This window comes from Mauremys reevesii, linkage group 5 (genome assembly GCF_016161935.1).
Source record: "Mauremys reevesii isolate NIE-2019 linkage group 5, ASM1616193v1, whole genome shotgun sequence".
NCBI lineage: Eukaryota > Metazoa > Chordata > Testudines > Geoemydidae > Mauremys > Mauremys reevesii.
The window spans coordinates 100,775,192-100,790,924 of record NC_052627.1 but is presented as its reverse complement, the minus strand read 5'-3'; the positions used below and the strand labels follow the sequence as shown (position 1 = coordinate 100,790,924).

General features: G+C 40.4%; 1 long non-coding RNA gene across 3 annotated transcripts in view; it reads left to right on the top strand.

Annotated features, from left to right (window-relative positions):
• LOC120406548 overlaps nucleotides 1–15,733 on the top strand; it is a 47,146-nt gene that overhangs the window by 14,199 nt on the left and 17,214 nt on the right. For 2 of the 3 annotated variants that reach the window (XR_005599345.1, XR_005599343.1), the window contains one exon: nucleotides 1,921–2,018. This is a non-coding gene — a long non-coding RNA (uncharacterized LOC120406548). Of the gene's footprint in view, nucleotides 1–1,920; nucleotides 2,019–2,642; nucleotides 2,909–15,733 lie in introns of those variants that run through there. The other variant, XR_005599344.1, reaches the window with a different exon arrangement.

The window sequence follows — 15,733 nt, the reverse complement described above, 5'->3', positions numbered from 1 at the left end:
ACAGATTATACTCATTGCCTGCTTCTGGCCACAGCAAACCTGTAATTTTAATTGAAAAATGGGATGAAAAATGTACAATTCTATTCTGGATGCAAAAGCTTCAAAATCAAGTGTATTTGGAGCTAACTCTTAGGTCCCGGCCCATTTCTATTTGAAACAAAAATATTTGGTCATATGACAGATTGCTTTACTCTGTGGCACTACATTGTAATTCATTACTTAATAAAGGAACTCTCGAATAATGTTTTGATCTTAAAAACTTATTTTACCAGTTCCCTTAAACAAGCTAAAACAAAACCAGTAGCAAGTAAGAACACAGTATCTGTGAGTTAGCTGAGTCAGATATTTTTAACTGGCACACCTCTAGCTTCCAGATGAAGTCTCTTAAGATAAAATCTAGGTCTATATATATATTTCATGAACCTGTTGCCCAGTCCGGAATGTAATAAATCATTCATTTACTTTGAACTTCCTGTGAAAATGGTGTTATGTTGTAGTCCTTGTCTACAAAATGGTACTTCTTTACCATTATCAGAGAGCTGAGGTGAACAGCACTATTTACGGGCGAAATTCAGGTTATTATTTGTTTATTTATTTATTTAAGATCTGTGAAGCTTTGAACATATTTCACAAGGAAAAAAAAGCTTGATTCTATTGAATAAAGTAGGCAATGTCTAATTACACCATGACAGCAACAAACATGATTTCCTCTTGCATGCCATATAAAGCAACACAAGTCTCAAGTCTCCATAGTTCAAGTCTAGAGGGTTTGTGATACAATGTACAAGGTTCAATGAACACTGTATTTTTGTAGATTTGAGCTTAGAGAGGAAAAAGGGGTGGTGTTGCACTAAGTCTGGGAAAAATGCAAGGAATGGGTGCCAAGAAGAGGAATTAAGGCCAGTACATAGTCCAAAAAAGTTATGTGGAATATGCATACTGATCAAAGCATACAACAACACACAACCATAACACAGCAGTTCAATTTAACATACAAAAAAAATAAAAAATTGCTTAATCATGAAATGACCATTTGTTATGAAAGCATGCTCATGCTATTATGAATATCTTTCTAGTGAAATATTTTTCAGTGCAAAAAATGTGTCCAGAAGAAGCAAGAAACTGACCCCCCCCAAAAAAAGCAGCCCAAAAAAAAATATTCAGAAAAATACAGAAGTGAAAACAAGCTGTCAAAAACCAAGCACAAAATTATATCATAAGGGTTACAACTCCTCACCCAGAATTCTGTCTGAGTCTGGTAGGGAGCTCATCTTGCTGTGAGAGTTTGCATACCCTTTATTTGGATGCAGTGTGCAATCTCCCTTGCACCTAGGCAGCTGGACTGAGGGAAATGGAAATGGGGGCAATTCATGCCTATTATGGTCCCTTTTGGGTACCTCTGCCAGCATATTTCCCATCCACATGTGGCTGACGTTTAAGGAAGGGCACTACGGCTAAGTAGGCTCCTTGCATGCTTTCCCAGTCCACTGTTAGGCACCCATGCAGGGCCAGACATAATCTGGCCCATAATCGTTTAGAAGGATATCTGAGGCCTGGTCTACAGTAGAAAATTAGGTCAGTTTAACTATGTTGGCCAGGGGTGTGAAAAATCCACACCCCTGAGCGATATATATAGGCTGACCTAAGTCCCCATGTAGGTCAATGGAAGAATTCTTCCATCAGTCTAGCTAGGTGGTTTATCTACGCTGATGAAAGAACACCTCTCAGCATAGATAGTTTCTACAGGGAATCACTCAAGAGCGGCACAGCTGCATCTGTACCACTGTATCATTTTAAGTGTAGTCAGGCCTTGAAACTGGAAAAAGAGGCAGGAGGAAGTGAAACATTACAGATTAGTTAATATGACTTTGCACTTGCTTATTGTTAACTGCTTCATGTTCATTGTAATCTGTATTGTAGAAATGTATAAAAAAACCTATGTGAACAAAGCCCAAATTGGAAAAACAGCAGGTGAAAAATTGAAAGGAAGAAGTATAGTAGGACATCCCAATGCCCTGGTATGTGGTAACTTCAGCTCTTTACCAATTCTGTCTTGTCTGCTTTTGTTGTCTGCCATAAATGTATGTTCAGACGAAATAAGTGACAATAATTTTGTCTGAAATTGTATAAATAAAGGCAAAAATTGAATAAGGCCAAATTGGGTGGATTTGTGATTCAGTTTCCCCATTTAAACCCCAGCAAGTGATAATTGTTACAGCAGAGTGTCAACTGAAGTCCTAGGTGGCTACACATTTGTTAAGATTCTGAAGGGAATCAATCTGGGAAAAAATGGGGAAAAGAGTTTTAGCTTAAATATCTCGATAGGAAAATTTAATTGATCACTAAAATTTTGTGAGGATACTACATACAACTGCACGGTGTTTCTGTTGGCAGTTAACAAATTTCACATCAAAGAATAATCCCTATACTCATAGCCTAAATAGTGCATAGGGGACAAGAAGCAAACAATAGCTATAACCAGAATGTTTTAAAAAAAAAGAACCTACAAAAGAGGAACCATGGGAATCAATGACAAGGTCTTATCTTTTTAATCCTTTTATACAGTAAGTGGTTTGGTTGGGTGACAATACCAAAAGCAAGGCTTTTCTTTTTCTTTTTTCTTTTTCTTTACAATTTTGCAGATGGTGCTAACTTGGTGGGCTCAGTAAATTATGAGGAACAATGCAATTAGACACTGAGAGAGTTAGATCTTTTAAATACTTGGAGTAACAGATGGCAAATGCAGCTCAATGCAAATAAATGCAGAATAATGATTCTCATCGCAAGGAGTGAGAAGATGGAATATTTGCTAAATGGAAAGAAATACTGCATACTGACCAGGAAAGTGGTTTGGGAGTTGTTGTATAAAAATCCCTAAAGCTTCAAGCCTGATGTTCATCTGTAACAAAGAAAGCAATCAGGATGCTGGGTCACAATGCCAGAACGGAATATAACCAATGTATTATTATCGTTACTGTGTAACACCAAGTAGGTATTACACACAGTACTACATCAGAGGTAAGGATTAGCATTTGTGTCCTTGACTCACCCCTTGAGACTAAGTACTGGAGGATCCTTAGAAGTCTGGGGTTATATTACATACCCTATATCAGATGTGTCAGATCTCCCACATCTGACTGCCATGATGTCACAGTTTACTGCTTTGAGGAAATAATCTTCTGAATCTTGATCCTGCAAGGAAATGTTATTCTGCAAGGTGTGAGCTTGCAGATCAATCATTGCAGATTACCTTATTTGTGTACCTTATTTATGCAGTTTCTGTAATCTCATCATGCTGCATTATTATAAAATCAGGAGGTGCTGCATAGACACGCAATTATTAGAATAGCTGGTAGGAGGCTGAGCCACAAGCCTCGTAAGGGACAAAAGCAGCATGTTCATACTTAAAGTGTCCAGTGAGAGAGGAAAACTGTGGCTGCTGGAGGGAATAGTGGAAAGAATAAGAAAGAGGCAGGGCTGGTGCAAGAATGTTTCATGCCCTAGGCGAAACTTCCACCTTGCGCCCTCCCCCATCCCCGAGCACCCCCCTGAGGTGCCCCTCCCCCCCGTGGCAGCTCCCCCCGTCTGCCCTGAGGCGCCTCCCCTGTGGTAGCTCCCCACCCCCCACCCTCCGCAATGAGCCACCTCCCCAGCCCCAGCTCACCCCTACCCCGCCTTCACCCTGAGCACGCCGTTGCTGCTTCACTTCTCCTGCCTCCCAGGCTTGCGGCGCCTATCAGCTTAGGTGCCATAAGCCTGGGAGGTGGGAGAAGTGAAGCAGCGACGGCGGCACCTCCGCCTAAGCTGATTGGCACCGCAAGCCTGGAAGGCGGGAGAAGTGAAGCAGCTCACCCCTGCTCTGCCTCCTCCCAGAGCACGCCGTGGCTGCTTCACTTCTCCCGCCTCCCAGGCTTGCGTCACCAATCAGCTTAGGTTCCGTAAGCCTTGGAGGCGGGAGAAGTGAAGCAGTGACGGCGTGCTCGGGGAGGAGGCGGGGCAGTGGTGAGCTGGGGTGGGGAGTTCCCCAGTGTGCCGCCCCCCCCCTTTCTTGCTGCAGGCGGCCCTCCCCGCACTCCCCTGCCCCAGCTCCCTCCACCTAAATGCCGGCAGCGACTGGGGTGGCCGAAGATCCGGCCGCCGCAGTTGCTGCCGAAGAAAATGCTGCCCCCCAAATCCTAGCACCCTAGGCGAATGCCTAGGTCACCTAAATGGTTGCACCACCCCTGGAAAGAGGAAACCGTGATGAGAACCATAGAAATAAGGCAAATGATAGACAGAGAAAGGAGAAAGAAGTGCAGTGGTGGATACTACAGAATGTTATGGATTGCAAGTAAAAGGGAGCAAAAGCATCATTAAACAGTGTGATGAATCCGCTAAGCAGGAAATTAACAACTATTTCCATCAGCCCCTTCCCTGGTGATTTTTGACCCTAAAAGGCAGAAAAAGCAGAGCCAGTCTCTTTTTCCAGACACTAGCGGAAGGCTGTAGAAACTCTTTGAAAAGATTCAGCTTCAATAAGTGACCTCTTCCTGTATATGGGAAGGCAATGATGTAGCAGAACAGACGGTGAATTGCATGATGAGAAGGGAAGTAGGAGCTGAAGGGCTGCTGGAGGGTCTTCATAGTGTGCTGGGGACAGAGCAAAGCTCCAGGGAATCTGAGAAATCACATGCACAGCAAGAAGCAAACCAAGGGAGCAGAAGCCTCATGTGGTGCAAACTGTGAATGGCAGACATTACAGCTGGATACAGGTCCATGAAGAATTTATGGGAGGCAGCAGAGATGGCAGCTGAGGCTGAGTACAAAGGGGCTTGAAGGGAAATCTCAGGGACACAGAGCTAGCAGTCAGCCCAGGATCCTAAAGGGACAGGAGCCTGAAGATGGCTATTGCAGCCAGGGTACCCTAGACACTGGACATTAGCCTAGAAAGTGGTCAGTGTGCTCTGACTGGGTGTTGGATCCAAGAGAATGGGCTACTGTCCTTGTAACAGAAGACCATCAACAATTAGGGATGGGAAGTGGGGGGTGATTTGTAGCCAAATTACATCCACAATGAAGCAGCCGGAGCAGTGTGAGAAACACTAGCAGGAGGACAACTGAAACACACAATGGACTTGTCCTGGCCAGGAAAGCATGTTACCAAATTGCTTCTAATGTGGTTCATTTGTAAACAGAGTTATAAAAAGAAAATAAAGCAGAATTCCATTTTTATCTAGAGTTTTAAAACTTCGACAATTACCTTGGCCTGATCATGCCTCCCATGCAACAATTGTTGAACACATGTTCTCTTTCTTTAAATTGGTAACAGGATGGCAGGTAGGAACAGGCTTGGGACAGTTCTAAAGATCTGCAGTGAAGCAGAGGGAAAGAGAAAAACAATAGCTTTTACAGTTTGCCTCATTCAGATAAAGTTCTTTATTCAGTGCTAGAAGTAAATGACTTTCTGTGATGCTTTACCATAGCCATATCACATGATTTCAGAAGCTGACTTGTTTTGAACCAGCATAAATAACAGATAAAGAATATGCTACAGTTCAGCCATGCACAAACCTTTTATTTTGATAAGCCATAGAATAGCCTGACTGGATATGCTCTTAACCAGATTCTGAACCACAATGAAATGTAATACAGAAAGCAATGGAGTACAGGTCAGCTCATTAAATTATGCAATAGGGAGTGAAGCTATAAATCCTTATATATCATTTATCTTTGCTGAGGACGGAGATAAGAATAACTCTGACACTAGTCTTAAAAATACTTGATGAACATTTCATTGTAAACAGGAATGTTACACACAAATATTTGTGCATTCATCAAAAATATAAAGGTTGTGATAAAGTGCTGAAGCCTTTATTTGGGTTCAGTCTTAAAAGTCAGAACATTGTAAATTTTGATATGAGTAAGGAAGACTACATAAGAGCTTGTCTAATCAAGAGCAATTTGCATGGGAGTCTGAGCTAGTGAAAAGGTAAGTCACTTAACAAGGAATTAGTGAAAGCACAGTGCGTGCAATATGAAAGAAAAAATTCCCATGCAGAAAAAATAAGTACCATTAAAATGCCTGTGAATGGCACTGATTTCCCTGGCCAGAAACGTGGCATATATGGCAAGAAAGAACACAGGAAAGATAAATTCTGTCCAACTAGCAGAAGCATAAGAAATGGAAGTGGGAAAAAAAGGATAATGTGAGCATATCTTGAAGCATAGGAACAAGGAAGATAGCCTAAGGAAGGGTGAGACATGCCTTGTACCTAGGATCTCTATTCAAAGACATTCATGAACAATTTGGGACTGCATATCTCTGTATTTGAAATACTGTTTATTAAATTTAAAAATTGATTCAGGTCCAGATATGATTAATTGGTAAAGGAGAGGAGAGGAGATCTAGCTGTAAGTTGGAGCAGCCCAGGAAAATAGGAATGGAAAATTTCTCATGGGAATAGAAGAATTGTCTGGGACAATTCAAAGTCCATATGAGCTACTAATGGAAAGGATAGGTGTACAATTTTTTGTCAGTAATGTGGCCACTGCATGCAACCTTCTAGACTGAGCCTTAGCCATTGAGTTGTGTCTTGTGAGAATCAGAGAGGAAGTTGGGACTGTGCTGGTGAAAGGATTCTGCTTAAAGAACATCTAGTGGCGATTTTTGCAACAAGTAATTTACAATTATATACAAATGTTTTATTTCTTCATGGACCTGAGGATAATAAATGGAAGCAAGTCTGCGTCTGCTTTTATTTTGTAACAGAAATTCTTCAAACTCAACAGGTGTAAACTGAAATGCACCCTTTGTGACTAGTTAGGTCCGCTTTCCATCACCTCTGAAAATTAACAGGACCTTCATTGCTGTTGAAGTATCCTGTCAAATAAAGGCTACATTGCTCATTTACTGGGATAATCAATATTAGTATTGCCAACCTCAAATGTTCAAAAAACATGAGTCAGAGACCCCCCCAAACCCATGACATTGTCTTCAAAATTATGAGATTTTTTAAATATAATACATGTTGGGATTTTGTTATATGCCTTCTGGTTTTTGAGCCTTTAAACTTCATCTTTTCAAGATTTTCTCCATAAGCTTGAAGGACAGACACCATTTTCTAAAATGAAAGCCGACATTTTTACATAATCACATGGCTCTGGTAGTTGGGATGTTAGGAGAAACACCAAATATCATGAGACTTGTGATAAAATGACAAGAGTCGGCAACACTAGCATAGCCTGTTTATGCTGTTTCAGAATGTCCTGTTGTACCAATGCAAAATTGTGTAAGGAGGTAAAAAGAGAGTCTTTAGTATTGTGATAGATCCAGGCCAGTTGGGAACAGCAGAGTAGTAGAAGGGAGAGATACTGGCCACTGGATAAGCAATTTTCTGTTCCCTGAGTGACCAGAGCAGGGGCTGCTCCAAGCTAATGAGAACACCTGACTCCAATTAACATGCTAAGAGTCAGGTGAAGCTGTTAAGCATCTGACTCTAATTAAGGCCCCTCTGATGCTATAAAAGGACTCACTCCAGTCAGGCCAAAGAGAGCCAGGGGAGAGGAAGTGTGAGCAAGGAACTGGGAGCAAGAGGCATGCAAGAAGCTGAGAGTGAGTAGGCATACTGCTGGAGGACTGAGAAGTACAAGTGTTATCAGACATCAGGATGAAGGTCCGGTGGTGAGGGCAAATAAGGTGTTGGGAGGAGGCCATGGGGAAGTAGCCCAGGGAGTTGTAGCTGTCGTTCAACTGTACCAGGAGGTACTCTAGACAGCTGCAGTCCATAGGGCCCTGGGCTGGAACCCAGAGTAGAGGGCGGGCCCAGGTTCCCCCCAAACCTCCCAACCCCTGATCAAACACAGGAGGAATTGACCTGGACTGTACCAGACGGGATGGTCCCTGGGCTGTTTCCTGACCCACAGGGTAAATCTGTGAGGCGAGCAAATCTACCAATAAGCGCAGGACCCACCAAGGTAGAAGAGGAACTTTGTCACAAAATATAATAGATAACATTTGCCAATAGTTACTGTAACTGAGAGATAGCTGTTTCATCCCTAGTCAGAGAATAGGAAACAATTGTGCTAAGTTTATAGTAGCTGTGGATATTTTAATGGTGAACATTGTATACGAGTGGCATACAAACTGATGGCATACAGTTACAAACACTGGAAAATAAACTCTGCTATCAACTCTGGGAATTACACTACCTTGTCAAAATGAAAATCAAAACATGATTTCATTATCACAAGGCTTTTATTCTTTGTTGTCCAGTGTAATTGAAGCACTTTGTTTCTATGTATGCTATTAAATATACAAATGCTATTTAGGCTACTCTAAAGCTTGAGTGTTCATAATGAGATTGGCATTAAGGTTATGGAAAGTTTTGTAGAAGAAACCAGAAGATACTGAGAATGCTGTATAGGATTTGTATTCATTGGTGGATTTACTCAAGGATGTAATACTGAAAAAAACCTAGGAAGGATAGTGAACAGCAAATTAGATACAGTATGTGTTTGTAATGTGATATACAGCATTCAGGGACTCAGAGCTAGTGATAGGCATAAGACTAAGCAATTACTTAGGGCTCTGAGCTGCTCAAGGGGCCCCCCTCTTAATTATTAGTATGTGTTGTGGTGTTGGGAGGACAAAAATATTCCTTCTTAGGGCCTCCAGTGGGCTAGCACCTACACTACATGGGCCATAAAAGCCCCTGAATCTGGATGGGAAAGAATTCAACAAGCTTTTTGTAAAAGCGTAGGCAAGCAGGCATATGCTGCCTATCCACAAGTGCAGATGTGAGTAGAGCTGGGGCTAGAAGGGAAATTTCCATTGCACTATGTGATAAGGAGGTGTCAACTGGGTCCCACTTCCTGCTGGCCTTATACATAAAGTAACAGTGACACCTAAGTCCCACCTCCTGCTGGCCACAGGAATACAGTGGTAGTGGCTCCTGGCTCCATCCCACCCACTCTGGCTTCCGAGATACAGTGGAAGTGCAGAACAGCCCATAATCAGGCCTACTTTATGCCAGCAAATGTACATGACATTAAAGCATCTGAGAACCTGAAGAAAACAAGGATAAAAGGGAAAGCCACATTTGACCTTTGTTCCCCTGGGCTGTGTATTCTGTGGCCATAACCTCTCAGTTTATATGATAAGGGAGGGAAGTTAAAGTTCCACTTTCTACAACATTAGTTAGGCTACTGTATTCAGAATTGAATAGACTGGAATAATTTAGAGCTGAGCAACCAAAATGATTGATTAAGGAACTGGGGGCATTAAAAGATGAGAAAAAAAATTAGAAGTACTATATATGCATACTTTGTCCAAACTACAAATATAAGAGAAGTTCTGTGAATCATGCATAAATATCCAAAGCAGGTAAATACCAAAAAAGAAAGTAAAAGAGATAGCTAGAGCCAAAAAGGCATCCTTCAAAAATCGGAAGTCAAATCTTACTAAGGAAAATAGAAAGGAGCATAAACCCTGGCAAGTCAAGTGTAAAAATATAATTAGGCAGGCCAAAAAAGAATATGAAGAGCAACTAACAAAAGACACAAAAACTAACAGTAATTTTTTTAAGTATCTCAGAAGCAGGAAACTTACCAAACAGTGAGGCCCCTGGACTATCAAGGTGCTAAGGGAAGACAAGGCTATTGTGAAGCTAAATGAACTCTTTGTGACAGTCTTCATTACAGAGGATTTGAGGGAGATTCCCACACCTGATCCATTCTTTTTAGGTGACAATCTGAGGAACTGTCCCAGACTCAGTTACCAATAGAGAAGGTTTTGGAAAAAATTGATAAATTAAACAGCAATAATTCACCAGGACCAGATGTTATTTACCCAAAAGTTCTGAAGGAACTCATATATAAAAATGCAGGACTACTAACTGTGATATATAACATATTGCCTAACTCAGCCTCTCTACTAGATAAATGGAGGATAGCTAATATAACACAGATTTTTTTAAAAGGGCCCAGAAGCGATCCTGGCAATTACTGGCTGGTAAGCTTAACTTCAGAACCACGCAAATTGGTTGAAACTATAGTAAAGAACAGAATTATCAGACACAGATGCATATGATTTGTTTGGGAAGAGTCAACAGGGCTTCTGTAAAAGAAAATCATGTCTCACCAGTCAGTTAGGTTTCAGCAAGCATTTGGACAAGGGTATCCAGTGAATACAGGGCAGAGGTTGGCAACCTCTGGCATGGGGCTCGCCAGGGTAAGCACCCTGGTGGGCCAGGCCAGTTTGTTTACCTGCAGTTTGTTTACATCGGCAGGTTTAGCGGACCGCGGCTCCCACTGGCCGTGGTTCACTCTTCCAGGCCAATGGGGGTGGCGGGAAGCCACGGCCAGCACATCCCTCACCGCTTCCCGACACTCCCATTGGCCTGGGATGGCGAACCGTGGCCAGTGGGATCTGCAGTCTGCCGCCGAACCTGCTGACACGGCAGGTAAACAAATTGGCCCAGCCCTCCAGGGTGCTTACCGTGGTGAGCCGTGTGCCAGAGGTTGCCGACCCCTCATATAGGGTGCTTGGACTTTCAGAAAACTTTGACAAGGTCCAACACTAAAGGCCCTTAAGCAAAGACAACAGCAATGGGATAAGAGGGAAGGTCCCTTCATGGATCAGTAACTGGTTAAAAGTTAGGAAGCAAAGACTAGAAATAAATGTTCAGTTTTCACAATGTTAAGGGTAAATAGCAGGATCTCCCAAGAATCTTTATAGGGACCTATGCTGTTCAATATATTTATAAATTATCTGGAAAAGGGATAGAGCATTGAAGTGGCAAAGTTTTCAGACAATACTTAATTACTCAAGATAGTTAAGTCCAAAACTAACTGTGAAGAGTTAGAAAAGGATTTCACTAAACTGGATGACTGGGCAACAAAATGACACCATGAAGTTCAACATTGCTGAGTCCAAAGTAATACACATTGGAAAAAAATCCCAACTATATATATAAAATAATGGGTTCTAAATTAGTTGTTACCACTGAACAAAGTAATTTTGGAGTCATTCTGGATAGTTATTTGAAAACATATATTCAGTGTGCACCGCAGTCAAAAAACCTATCTGAATGTTAGGAACCATTCGGAAAGGAGTAGAAAATAAAACAGAAAATATCATAATGCCTCTCTATATATCCATTGTACTCCCACACCTTGAATATTATGTGCCGTTCTGGTTGCCCCCATCTCCAAAAAAATATATTAGAGTTGGAAAAAATAGAGAAGGGAAACAAAAATGATTAGGGATATGGAACAGCTTCCATAAGAGGAGAGATTAAAATTCCTGGAACTGTTCAGTTTAGAAAATAGATGAATAAAAGGTGAGATGATAGGTCTATAAAATTGTGACTGATGTGTAAAAAATGAATAGGAAAGTGTTATTTACCACTTTGCATATCAGATAAAGGTAAATAAGGGTCCCCCAACAAAATTAGTAGGCAGCAGATTTAAAACAAACATAAGGAAGTACTTCTTCGCACAATCACAGTCAACCTGTGGAACTCATTGCCAGGGGATATTGTGAAGCCCAAAAGTATAACTGGGTTAAAAAAATTAGATAAGTTCATGAAGGGTCCATCAATGGCAATTAGCCAGATGGTCAGGGAGAAAACTCCATGCTCTAGCTGTCCCTAACTATCTGAAGCTGGGAGTGGATAACAGGGGATGGATCACTTGGTAATTGCCCTGTTCTGTTCATTTCCTCTGAAGCATCTGTCACTGGCCACTGTTGGAAGATAGGATACTGAGCTAGATGGACAATTGGACTGACCCAGTATAGCCATTCTGATGTTCTCAAAGATGCATGAATATTTAGAGTAATTCAAGGAGGAATAACTAGCAGTAATGTGATGAACCTGAGTAAAAGAAAATTTAGACTCAGTAGCAGGAAAAACAATACAGAGAGTGAGATCTATTTGATTGTAATATAACCCCCTTGGGTTGTTTAAAAGTGGAGGGGACAAAGCACTTGAGAATTTACAGACAAAACAATAAGGTGATAGACTTTATATTTGTATAGGTCTTTTCATATTCATATGGTTCTCTGATGAAAGAGGTACGTGGATTCCTTACTTTTTATTAAAGATTTATTGATGAAATATGTGAGACTAGAAGTGCTCATTTTGGGGATTGCCCTAAGGTGGTGTTTGGTAAGAATTTGTTTTCTTCACCGACCTCTAGCTGAGTGATGGATTGTGTAAGAATATATTTTCTGATTATCATCCAAGATAGAATTTGCTATAGTTTTCAGCCATGGCAAGGGTATTTCATTTTGATTTCTTATCATGAAAAAATAAACATTTTCTGATTACCTCTGCTTTTCTGTATGTTCCTCTGATGTAAATTAAAATCTGCATAACAAAAGAATCATAACTGGAAAACATGATTTTAATTAAAATGTTAAAAGTTTAGCCTTGGAACTGTAAAGAAAACCTGTTTTCCTGTTAGACTTCAAATGTCACACACAAACAAACCCAATCACACATGCATTAAGAGATCCTTTTTTTAGGATCCTTTTAGGTTCACATCTTTTCCAGTTATGATTCCTTTGTTATGTAGATTTTAATTTGCTTCAGAGGAACACACAGAACAGTTAATCAGGAAATGTATATTTTTTTCTTGTTAATAAATCCAAATGAAATACCCTTGTCATGTCTGGAAACTGTAGAAATAAATTCAATCTTGGGTAGTTATCTGAAAAGGTATCTTACAAATGAAATATCTTGATGATTATAGATTGAAATTTCTTAGTGGATTTTAGAAAAAAATAGAAATAATTTGGCAAAAGCTAAAATGGAAAGTTTAGGGATTGTCATTGTGCCTGATGTTTGCATTTTGGAATACTTAGTATAGAGGGAAATCATTTTGTAACATGCATTCTATGTTTTACCGGAGTGCTTGTGTCTATCCAAGTTAGAGTAACCAGGTATGAATGATTTTCAGTGATGGATTGTATCAGCTTCTACATCAAACTTTTCAGGAAAAGGACTATCCCTGCATTTTCTAATCATATTATCTGTCCACTGCAGTGTAATTGAGATGGATGGCAGAACCATTGTCCAATAGCTTTATGTTATTAGCAAAAGAAAGCTATGCTTGATTTCTTTTATTTCTGAACCCTGAACTCCCTCATCAAAACATCTATATCTTAGGAACTCTGTAAATAGTTGTCACCTGTTTTACTGAAAATTTCCAGTTTTAGTACTTTGCAGATGCAGAACATATGATTCAATTTATTAACATTTTGTTTGGGACATGGATTGCCAAAGCCATAATCTGATTGGCTGGCTAGGAAATACTCTTCCTCGGGCTCTAACAGGTAGTAGTTTAAAGTGAAACCTCTGATTTCTCTCCATTCAATGGCCTTTGCATCAACTCCCCCTTGCCACCGCACTCCATCAGCAAGATGCACCCCCTGTGAATGTAACCAGCCCCAAGCAGACTGGAGCAGTTAAGAACTCCCAGTTCAGCTTTTAATTTTGTTCAGTCCTTATCTTCAGAGCATTTAATGGCCTGAGCCCATGCTATCATGATCAACCAAAAGATCAACTAAAGCTCCGGGATAAGGACAATTGTTGACAACTTCACTCCCTTGGCACTATGGAAATTTCAATAATGAGGGTAAAGCTTGTCTGTGCAGAAGATAGAATTTTTCTGGGGGCTGGCCCAACACTGTGGAATGAACTCTCACAGAAACTTAGGATGACTGCAAACTTCACCACTGTAAATACAAAAGGCAGTTTTTGACCTTGCCTACCCTAACATAAACATACAGCAGCAAAGAATCCTGTGGCACCTTATAGATTAACAGATGTATTGGAACATGAGCTTTCATGGGTGAATGCCCACTTCGTCGGGTGACATGCATCCGTGACATGCATCTGACGAAGTGGGTATTCACCCACGAAAGCTCATGCTCCAATACGTCTGTTAGTCTATACGGTGCCACAGGACTCTTTGCTGCTTTTACAGATCCAGACTAACACGGCTACCCCTCTGATACATAAACATACAGCAGTGTGTACATGGGTGGTGTGCATGTGTGTGCATAATTAGAACATAAAATTCCAAACAAAACACTCTATTGTGCACACCTCTCCCCTTTGATCAAGGATGAGATAACAAAAAACACATGAGAGACGTATAGTCCTATCGCTTGATATACTTCAGGATGGCACTTAGATATTATGGTGATGAGTGCAGTATAAAAATCTATATAGAATAGAATAGAAACAGCTGTGCAGGTAAAGTAGGGCAGGGAAGGTTGAGATGAATGAGAGATGGCTATGGAAGAAAGTAAAAAAAAAAGGGACAAGTGACAGTTTTTAACTGAACCTCTTCTTTCCCTCATAAGCATCACTATTTTTAGGCAGGCATTGATGCCCCTCCAATCATACTTAGCTCATTTTCTATAATAAACAACACATGATTTGACCTTAGACCTTAGTCCAGCTGTGCTGCACATTACCCACATTTACCATCCTTGCTTGTCAACTTCCCTTCTCTCCAAATCTTCCCATTTCATGTTGAGGTTTTTGAAGTCATTCAGAATTGTTCATTTCCATGTTATTCACAGTCTTTATTTCTTTCTTCTTGCATTTTCTGGCTTCCATTCAAGGGCGGTATTTGGTTAACGTTCTTTTTCCATTCTTAGCACACGTCCCAGACACTTATGTCTTCTTTTGTAGATTATTTGTGAGATGGTATCTTGTCCAGTAATTTTTTTGACTTCTTCATTCGTCTTCCTATCTCTATATGTTATTCCCAATATTCTTCTCAGACATTTGTGATGAACTGCATCCAGCATTTGCATATGTTTCTTGGTAAGATGTTTCTTGATGTGATGTCGATAACAATTGCTTTGTACACCTTCAGTTTTGTCTTGGGGGAGATGTTTTTAAGTTGCCAAATGTTTTGGAGTCTTCCAAATGCAGTGTTTGCCTTCCCAATTCTTCTTATTATTTCCTCAGAACTAGTATCTTGGCTGATGGTACTTCCAATATACTTAAAATTGTCCACCTTCTCCAGTTTCTCTTCTTCAATTTTGATTTATGTCCCTATAGTCCCCATGAACATGACTTTACATTGCTTTGCATTGTATCTCAAACCTATCTTCTCCATTACTTCTTTTACTTGGTTTGTGCATTTTTGTAGTTCGTTGGCATCTTCACTGATAAGAGCAATGTCGTCAGCAAAGTCTAGATCATATAGCCTGGAATTGTTCCATTTTAGGCCATATTTATCACTGTTGCATTGTTTAATCCATAGTCGATGACTAGCATAAACAACAAAGGAGACAGGATGCATCTGTGCCTTACTGCTGTCTTGATGCTGAATGGCTTACTCAATCCATTTTCTATTTTAATGCAGCATTTTGAGTTGGCATAGAATGTCTTTATAATGTTAATTAATTTTGTTAGAATTCCATATTGTTCCACCATTTTCCACATTGTTTCTCTGTTTACACTATCAAATGCCTTTGGAAAGTCCACAAAATTGATGGCAAGCCTGCCTTGGAATTCAGTTGTATTCTCAATAATCCATCTCAGAGTGAATATAGCATCTGTGCACGATCTCCCTTGTCTAAATCCAGATTGTTGTTCACGTAGGATGGTATCCATCTTCCTTTTCATTCTGTTGAGAAGGACTGATATTAATTCTTTTCCTGTGAAAGATAGAAGTGCTACTCCCCTCCAATTTGAACAACTGTTTAGATCACCTTTCTTTGGTAACTTGA